At 37.3% G+C, this 7,701-nt stretch overlaps 1 pseudogene; it reads right to left on the bottom strand.

Moving 5' to 3' along the window:
• Window positions 1–1,874: 1,874 nt before the first annotated feature.
• On the bottom strand, window positions 1,875–6,724 carry LOC122643215 (annotated as a pseudogene).
• Window positions 6,725–7,701: the final 977 nt, after the last annotated feature.

Genomic DNA, 7,701 nt, shown 5'->3' with positions numbered 1-7,701 from the left:
AACTTCCCTTGCCTTTCAATATCTTTTTTTATTTGGGTAAAGCCTTGCCTTCCAATTTCCAACCTTGTGGTTTGCATATACCACTAACTTACCAAAAACTGGTAAAATACCTAACCCTTTCCCAGAAATAATAAATGTGAAACCATCATCAAATCCATCGGAGTGGATCATCATTGATTTTTGACCTTATTTTTAGCATGTCTAACATATAGCCATAGGTACTATAACCTCAAGTACAAGGCCTGTACAATTCACACTACACAGTCATCTAGCTATATATAAATCTTGTGCCCCACTTGTAGCAATTGTTATCACATTCAGACATCTTTTTTGCTGTTTCCTCATGTAAGATTTTGTGTTTTTTCTTCTTTTAGTGATCACAAACACTTTCTTATTTACTGTTAAATTTCAATATACTCAAGAACCCTTTCTAAGTAAAATCATGCCCTCTTCTTTCTATTTTAAGCTAGAATCCAACCGAGATGCATATTCTTTTCAGCAAAAAATTTCCTTTTTTAAGATGTTGGTTCACTCACAAGTTTACAATCATTATTATTCTACCCTTATGTTGGAGGTCTAAAATGCTATTCACTAATATCTTATATCCATCAAATTAGGGCTCCCTAATGTTAGATTTTGTTGTAGTGGTACATCGCACCTATAGATTCAAGTTAAAAAAGTATCTAGTTGAAGAGGTCATTTGATGAACTGAGAATCAAGCAAAATGTGATAATTATTTATTGTGTCAGTCAGAGTACATTACGTTTGTCTTTAAATCCAATGTTTCATTCTTGAATTAAATACATTGATCTAAAATATCATTTTATTTGAGATGTGGTGGAAGATGGAGCAATCTCTCCGCAAAAGATTCACATCAATGACAATATTGCAGACTTGCAGTCATTTTGATGAAGCCTGTTACGAAGGAGTTCATATGATGCAAAACTTCTTTTGGGCATGTGTTTACTTGATCAAAAGTGACCTTTGAACAATTCAGAGCTGTGAAGGTTATTATCAAAATTAGTATTCAAGTGAGAGAATGTGAAATTGAATTGACAATTAAAAATAAAATTCATTAACTAAACCACCATCATTACAATATTGGTATAAATGAATGGGAAGATAATTCCTATTACGTCTTCTCTTTGTAGGTTGTAGCAAATGAATGAAGAAGAAAAATTGAGAGAAGGGGTCAGCCATGGTCGGCACAGCCCATACCTACCGCGGCTATTTTTGAAGAAAATGGAAAAGACAAGACCGGTACAGAATCATGAATGAGGTATTTCATCCCGCTCTCTATAATTGTTTTGTTTTGGAGAGATTGTGAGGGTGATACTATGAGTGTGAGATTTGTTGTTGAGTGGATTCCACGTACAATATTGTGGGTATGGTGTGTTAGTTGTATATTTCCCTAAATTGTAAAATGAGCTCTGTGAGATTGTCCCATAAACATATACCATCACACTGAACCACGTAAATCCTATGTCTTCGAATCTTTTATTTTTTCATATTTATTTTAATAATACACTTTATATTCATAGTACCAATTAGTACGGGATGAATTTCCGCTACATTCTTCCCCCTTTACTTTTATGCTTCTATCTTCTTTTCTTCTCTTCTACTCTTACACTCTTAAAACCAACCTCAATTACCTTACACATTTGCAATTGATGAAGCAAACTTTTATTTATTAAGACGTATTTTTCAACGTCACTATCATAACAAAACAGTCAATTCACACCCACACACAATCTTCAGATAGAGAGAGATGGGAGAAGAATCTTCCTCAGTCCCCTCAATTCTACATACACTCATACAAAATATTAGATTAGAGAGAGAGGCGAAATGACCAAAACACCTCTCTGCTCTATTTCCTACATAGAAGACACAGGAAGCTTGATATCCCCTTCATTTATTAGGAAGCCTTTCAACCACTTAGCTGATTCCTTTGGGATCCTCTTCGGCCTAGACGATATTATCTCAAAATTCACGTAGTACATTCCAAACGGGGTTGTGTAGCCATAGTTCCACTCAAAGTTGTCAAGCAAAGACCATACGAAGTATCCTTTCACATTTACACCCTCCCTTTTCAAGACAACCAAATAAAGAGGATTAAATTTTGGTTAATCTTAATAATAATTAATTATTGCATCATGGAATACTTTTAATTGGCAAGTCAATACATTATGGCTATTTCAAAAGAAAAATGTAGATGATGTTGAAGAGTCATATTTGAAATAACCAAGCTAGGTAGCTCAACCCAGTTATAGTCCCTTATGAACTAAGCCATGCTTTCGTAGGATTAAGAATGCCACATCCTAGTTTCCACAACTAAGTAAACATATTTTTTTAGGAGATCTTATAAATGTTGAGAGACATGCATCATGAAAAACTACTTAGAGAGAAGTCTTAACAACCGTATCTGACCCATAAGTAAAAGCAACTTAGATAAGTCTTTTGGGTGGAAGGACTTTTCTGTGCTGTAGTTTTCTTTTGGCATTTTATGATATTTTCTTTCTAACACCAACAACCCCCCCCCCAAACAAAAAAAATAAGAGTAGAGATTTTTGGATATTATATAGACAATTTTGGGGATTGCTCTAGATACTTACCTGATGGCTCTGTGAAGGTAATATAGATGACTTTTGAGGTATTCAATTCTGTCGGTGTCATTGAGGGACTTTGATTTTGGGGCTTTCGCCTGGGAAACACCTGCATGGGTAGCCAAAATTAAGAAAATTAACTTCATTGGAAATTGATTTTGAAATGAAATTTAAAACTTCCTATGTTAATGTTGCGAGCTTTCCCCTCCAGTTGATGGCATTACTGTAGGTTGTAGGAGTCTGATTTTTGTTGCTGCATTGGTTTCAAACCAACGTGTATTTTTTTCATTCTTTCTGCCTTTAATATAAATGAACTTTTAGCCAAAAAAAAAAAGATGGATCTTTAATTAGTCTTACCATTCTCGGTGATGTAAATAAGAGGATTGTTGTATTTTCCATTTATGTAATTCAGAACTTGTCCCATGGCCATTGGATATACATAAAGCCATGACGAAGCAGTCTACCAAAAAAAATTAATAATAATAATAAATCAAATGCAACATCATTATTATTAATTTGATTACTGTGTCACATGGGGAAAATTAAGGCTCCCTAAAACTGCATTTTCCATACAAAAAAGTGGAAACTACATCGATAGGGAGGGCTAATTGGTGTGCCTCCCCCACATAGGGGCGAGGGCCAATAAAACAGAATTTTTACCTATCTGACTCGTGTCAGATGTGGAGTGTACCCAAAAAAAAAAGATGTGGTGGAGATTCCACTTCATTGGTCTTCACCATTTGGGGTGGTACCCTACATGAGTAGAGAATCTGGATTCAACTAGTGCGGCCAACCACGGCTGTTCACCACTTTAATATGAACCTGTGTTTTTTTTTGGAAAAAAAATCCTCTTCAACCATCCATCCAATGGTGAGAAGAACTTGGATACGCATCCCCAGATATTGGGGAGATGTTGGGATGCATGTCCAAGTCTTCCCAGCCAATGGATGGGTGATTGGAGAGGATCTGGATCCGTTTGTCTTTATCACTTAAAATAAAACAGGGATGGGTAAGTTTGTAATTAAAGCTCATACCAGTGTACCAATTGCAGTGCCATTTCGAACACCTGTGACATTGAATATTGAACAAGAGTGGGAATTATAAGTCTATCATTAATTAATATTAGGGTTCCATGGATGTATTAATATCATCTTACCGGTGGTATTGGCACAAGCATCAGTTTGATAGCTTAGATAGTTGGGGTCGGCTGGAGGAACATTGAAAGCATAAGAGGTAGTATAGTAATTTAGCCCCAGGAAGTCAAAAGACCCTTTTAAAACATCTGTGATTCTGTTGCATTAAATTTCGGCAGCCGTTCTCCCACAAGTTCTTTCATAATTTCAGGATAATCGCCATTGGTTATTGGGTCCATATACCTTCTCGTACAGGAACAAATTAAAAAATAAATAAATAATAAAAACTGAATTGAGAGAGAGAGAGAGATCACTGTACGTTAAACTGCAAACGGAGGAGACTCACCATCCAAACTTGAAATCAGCCGATCGTTGGGTGGCATTAATATCTTCCAAGTGTGAGGAGTAAGGCACCGTCCAGAAAAAATTTAATGCTAATCCAATCTTTCCATTTTGAGATGCCTGCAAGTTCACAAAAAATTAATGCTATTCAATCGTGCTAGAATTCAGTCCCTAATTGCAAAGGGAGAGCAGGCTCGTTAGTAGGCCGCTGTGGGACTAATCTTCCAACACTATCTCGCACTACATGTGGCAGTCTATACTAGAGACAGGTAGATACAGTGAAAAACCAGTTTGGTACCTTGTAATGATTCTATTCCAAAAGTTCGAACTGTTAGGAAGAGGGACTCCTAGGGGTATTAGGGGGCTATAAGCTTGTTAGTAGCGGATGTGGGATGCACCTTATATTTTCGCCTATACACATCAACTGCTGCTGCATGAGCAAGGAGCTGATTATGGCTCACAATATATGGCTCCGTCGATGAATCCCCTCCACTGCAACCCAACCATGTAGAACATCGGGCTGGCGCATAGGTACCATCGCCATATCCATACACCGCATAGGAATATGGCTCGTTCAAGGTCATCCAGTTCTTCACTCAGTCACCAAAGTACTGAAAGCACACATCTGCATAATCTCGAAAATCATTCCTGCATGTGCACAAATGAGATCATCAAAAATGGACTCTGGAAGGGTAGCTCTTGCACCTAGACATATGATGGTGCGACAGCCTCACCCCATGAAAGAGAGAAAAAAAAACCCACCCCTGTTATGCTTTCTCGTGCGTTCCCAATACCCTCTTCCTCCAATTCGCTAATTATGTTGGGGAAAAGTTTCTAAGTCAGTGACATAGGCCACAACAACACTCTCTCTCTCTCTCTCTCTCGCTCACCTCCCCTCCCTATACTCCTATTTATGAACCGTCTCTCACCCTTCCATGGCTCCCCACTCCCATCAACAAAATTTGAAACCCAATCCGTACTGCCTAGCAAATAAAGGGCTCAAGTTCCTTACACAATACTAGAGTTTAAGAAACCCCCGTATGCATCTTCAAGGGCTTGGGGAGAATCCCAGTGAAATAAAGTTACGAAAGGCTCAAGACCTGCACACGATGGACAACCAATATATAAGAAAAACGCAAAGAGAAAAGAGAAGAGAGAGAGAGAGAGAGCTGACTATTATTCTTCAGGTTATCAATAAGATCACTGTAGAATTTGATGCCTTTAGGGTTTATTCCCCCGCTTAGTGTGCCATCTGAAAATTAAAATTTTTTCAAAAGAAAGCAAAGTAAATATCGGATTATCTTGCACATAAGAAAAAAAATTTATATTTGTATTTTGGTATAGACATATTTAAAAAAAGTTTAAAAAATCATCTTCAGCTGATTTCTGGGCAAGGTTGAGTTGTACCTGACCACCACGAGGACTTTCCAGGTGGTGGTCACCTATTCTAGTACTACTCTCGCCCACCCCAATAACCCTAAACTGTGAAGTTCTGGCAGAAATGATTTGATCTAATCAAAGAGCACTTCTCTTCTTTTATAATTTTGTCATCTTTATTTGAATGAATATCAAATGATCATCTCACTTACAAGGTAATATTCTAGACCACGAGATTGAGAACCTGAAAGCTGTCATCCCCATATCCTTCATCCTGAGGACATCCTCCTGTTAACATTGGACACACCCCATCCATAAATACATATATAATGTCTAATACACACACTAGTACTGTTCATGGTTTAAAATTCAAAACCAGCTAATAACTTACTTAAAACTAAAATTTAAGCATAAGAGCATAAAAGCGTCAGGTGAGAATAAAACAAAATAAGATCCAGTGTTACAATACCGGATAGCGGTGATAGAAATCCACCGTAATATCTGCATTGGAATTATCTGCTATGGCATCTGTTCATATAAACCACCATACAATTCCATGAAGGACAAAGTTTAAAAATTAAATGGTAAAAATTTATAGAAAATGGTTTAAGGTAAAATTTTATAAACCTAAATGGTTAATATATATATATATTTTGGAACAAAGTTTTCCTCTACTCATAGAGGATTGTTCACCCACCATCCTAGGGTTCACAAACCCCTCCTGGAGTTTTAGTATGTTCCAAAATACCTCTCAATACCCATTTTGCCGCCCTCTCCCACCCATAGGTGGAGGGAAACTTGATCTAATCTTTTGCATGGATGGTTTACTACAAAAGAGATCCAACCAAGTGGTAAGATAGGGCATTTTGACTTAACTAGGTTACCCTAACTTTAGGTAGAGAAGAGCTTTCATGTGGTAGAAAAGACTCTTTTAATTGCTGGCTTTCAAATACTAGATGCTTTTGCTTATCCTCTTTGAGTGAAAGAGAGACCTGGATGATCACGAGTTAAAGTGTCCCAGATGCTTGGGCCTCTACCATCTACATTCCATGCACCTTCATACTGAAACACACTCACACACACACACAAAAACATGTTTATTAGAAGAGAAAATTAAGTAGATATCTAATAAGAACATTATTAATGACAATGGCCGGAAATAATAAGAAGTACTACTTGGTAAGCAGATGATGCGGAACCGAAATAAAAATCCGATGGGAAATCAAGCCGGTTGATGGCATTGACATCATCGAATGGTAATGCATTCATGGAAAGGAAGAAGTAGTTGGAAAAAAGGACTAGGAAGACAAGAAGAACAAACTGAAGAGGAATGCCTAGAAATGCCATTGTAGATCTTATGAGTTTTCAAGCTTCCTTGGCTCCCCTTTTATAGAGTCTGGATATGGTTCATGACCACAAGGATAGCATCTGTTAAGGAACGAGTGAATAAGAGAATAGATGAGAGAAAGAGAAAAACAGAATGAGTTTAACGTGGTCCACCCTAAGATGATTTTCCTCTCTATTTTGAATTGATGATTTTCCACTCTATTTTGAATTGATTACAACTCTTGCAGCCGCCCGGGGAGGTCAGTGGAGTAAAAGTCCCCTTGGGCAGTCTCTTAGATAGGTTAGCAAAAAAATAATAATAATAATAATTAACGTTGGTTGAACTCCACTGGTCTTAATTCAACCACAAAAAAAAAAGAAAAAGAACTGCACGATGGAGATGTTGACACCTGGCAGCTCGGACATCCAACGGTCCTAATTCATTGATTTCTCTTATGTTCGGATCGTTGAATGTCTAAGCTGCTAGGTGTCGACATCGCTACCTAGCATTGCCGCACTGCACACTTTTAGGAATTGGAGATGATTAAAATCCGTTCCTTTCCTTCCATAGATGATTATAGTGGAACAATATCCAGTCATCAGTTATATTAGGATAGCATTAGCATATATGTGTTGATGCCCTTGCGTGCACTCTTATTAATCCCCACGATAGTGCAAAGGCTACATGATCAAGCAGCAATCCTGCCCTTAAATAAATTAAGTTCATATAACTATTAGCAAGTTCCCCTCTCTCTCTCTCTCTCTCTTTCTCTCTCTTGGAGAAGAAAGTTCTTCTCACTCAGGCTTGAGTAAGGATCAAAATTAGAACAAAAATAAAAGATATTCTTATTGACATCCCTTAATGTGTCAAATAATTTGTAACTTTACTTTTTCACCCTTTTGAGTTTGATACATAATTT

The sequence above is a fragment of the Telopea speciosissima genome, chromosome 10 (assembly GCF_018873765.1).
Source record: "Telopea speciosissima isolate NSW1024214 ecotype Mountain lineage chromosome 10, Tspe_v1, whole genome shotgun sequence".
Classification (NCBI taxonomy): Eukaryota; Viridiplantae; Streptophyta; class Magnoliopsida; order Proteales; family Proteaceae; genus Telopea; species Telopea speciosissima.
The sequence above is the reverse complement of the archived record's forward strand: the minus strand, read 5'-3'. Positions and strand labels throughout refer to the sequence as shown.